The sequence below is a fragment of the Oncorhynchus nerka genome, linkage group LG28, assembly GCF_034236695.1.
Source record: "Oncorhynchus nerka isolate Pitt River linkage group LG28, Oner_Uvic_2.0, whole genome shotgun sequence".
NCBI lineage: Eukaryota > Metazoa > Chordata > Actinopteri > Salmoniformes > Salmonidae > Oncorhynchus > Oncorhynchus nerka.
The window spans coordinates 14,490,609-14,493,261 of NC_088423.1; positions in this window are offsets into that span (position 1 = coordinate 14,490,609).

Genomic DNA, 2,653 nt, shown 5'->3' on the forward strand with positions numbered 1-2,653 from the left:
AAAAAATGTCAGTCTCTCGATGTGCAAAACTGATAGAGACATACCCCAAGCGACTTACAGCTGTAATCGCAGCAAAAGGTTGCGCTACAAAGTATTAACTTAAGGGGGCTGAATAATTTTGCACGCCCAATTTTTCTGTTTTTGATTTGTTAAAAAAGTTTGAAATATCCAATAAATGTTGTTCCACTTCATGATTGTGTCCCACTTGTTGTTGATTCTTCACAAAAAAATACAGTTTTATATCTTTATGTTTGAAGCCTGAAATGTGGCAAAAGGTCGCAAAGTTCAAGGGGGCCGAATACTTTCGCAAGGCACTGTATAATTGTGCTTAATAGTCATCCCCCTATAGAATGAACCCTCTGAATAACATAGAACTGTGCTTAATAGTCATCCCCCTATAGAATGAACCATCTGAATAACATAGAACTGTGCTTACAGTTTTTCTCAGTCGCTTTGGTGCATTTCTTAGATCAAAAGTGCAATTCTTGAAACTACTTGTACAAATTCCAAATCATCTAGTCACTTGTGCACATCATTAAAGCAATTTCTTATTCCTTTTGAGCAAATTGCAATTGATAATGTACAAGTGTCAGCTTTTTTCCACATTATCAATTGCTCATGTCATGTTGATCAAAATGTAGTAGATGGTTCTCTGTTGAATAGTCTTACCCCTCAAAACATCTAGGCATTAGTTCCTTGCATAAGCCATTACATGCAAAATTGTTGAACTATTTGTCATAAACTGTCAAGCATAGTTTTACACATTTCTATTAGACCTTTTGTACAAAAACGTGAATTGATGAATCGTGCAGGTGAAATTGACCCTCACTCATGAAGGAATGTAAAGTGTTAGTTCAAGCAACAATCAACCAGTTGTCTAAATTTCTCAAAGGTGCATCTCATGAAGAATCAATTGGCAAGCATATATAGACAGACCAAAAACACAGAGTTGCAATTTTCCAATAATGGATGGACCAGGAAATGAACAGGGTCAACAGCCAAGAGGAGGAGGAAGAAGAGGAGCAAGGATGCATGGTGGAAGGCAAAACAGAGGAAGAGGCAGAAGAGGACATAGGCTCCACCTGGCACAGCCAGAAGAGGACTGGCCACCCCACATAGCCTGGTTCCTCTCTAGGTTTATAATCTCCACCCGGCACAGCCAGAAGAGGACTGGCCACCCCACATAGCCTGGTTCCTCTCTAGGTTTATAATCTCCACCCGGCACAGCCAGAAGAGGACTGGCCACCCCTCATAGCCTGGTGGAAGGTGGAAGGAACATGCAATATATGTACATGTTATGTCACTCTTCCTTACCAAAACAAATTCAACTGTGTGTTCTGGGATATAGCGTATAATGGAGTTGGAATCAAGTTAACCCTCCCACATGCAGAAGACGGGGTCGGAATATCATCGGTCACAGAGCTACTGTGGATTTGCCAGGCCAATGGGGAGGAAATATCACCATGTGTGCTGCTATTTCGGAGCATGGTGTTCTAACCCATATCCCCCTTATAGGGCCATACAACACCCAGCATCTACTCAACTTTTTAGAGACTCTCTACAGGGCTCTCATCCCTGATGATGAGAGGGGTCTGTTTAGAGAGGATTTGCCAAAGTATGTGGTCATTTGTGATAATGTGAGTTTCCATCGATCAAACATAAGGCAATGGTTTGTGACCCACCCGATGCTCATAAAATTCCTCCCACCTTATTCACCATTCCTTAAGCAAAATGAGGAGTTATTTTCAGCATGGAGGTGGAAGGTGTACGATCTTCAGCCACACACATAGATGACCCTGCTGGCTGCAATGGATGCAGCATGTGAGGACATCACAGTAGACGCCTGCAGAGGATGGATAAGGCATTCCAAAAGATTCTTTCCACGTTGCATTGGAAGGGAAAATATCCGGTGTGATGTGGATGAGAATATGTGGGCCGACAGACAGGAACGTCTGGATGTGTAGAGACAGCACAACAGTGCTGCGGGCAAAGTTGTGCCTTAGGGGTGGTTTCCTGTGTTTCTTTCTCATTTAGTTTTTTTTCCTTTGTGCCTCTTGGGTTGTCCAGTCTCTTTCAATCAATAACCCACATACAGTAATATGTAAATAGTACTGTTAAAATTGATATATGCCATAGAAGTGCAGCCTTGTGCATTTTCAATACAGTAGCTGTCATCCAAACTGTAGCCTAAGTTTACATCAGGTAATACTGTCAAAGTACACAGTTACATTGACAACATGCCTAAACATTTTGACAACCTTGTTCGTGAACAATGACTCAATGACTTATCATTCTGATGACACTGACATGATCATTGGCATTAATATTTACTTCTGAGAGATGTACTAAGGATTTTTAGTGACTGACTAGCTTTAGAAACATATCTATTGTATATTGCAATTTGTACAAATTGTTCTGAGAAATGCACTTATTATTTTGCACATGTTAGGGATGATGTGAAAAATGCACCAAAGCGACTGAGAAAAACTGTAATAGTCATCCCCCTATAGAATGAACCCTCTGAATAACATAGAACTGTGCTTAATAGTCATCCCCCTATAGAATGAACCCTCTGAATAACATAGAACTGTGAGAGGACGGGAGGGCAGGTGAGGGTAGGGTTAGGGCAAGTGAGGGGAGAGGAGGGGAGGTG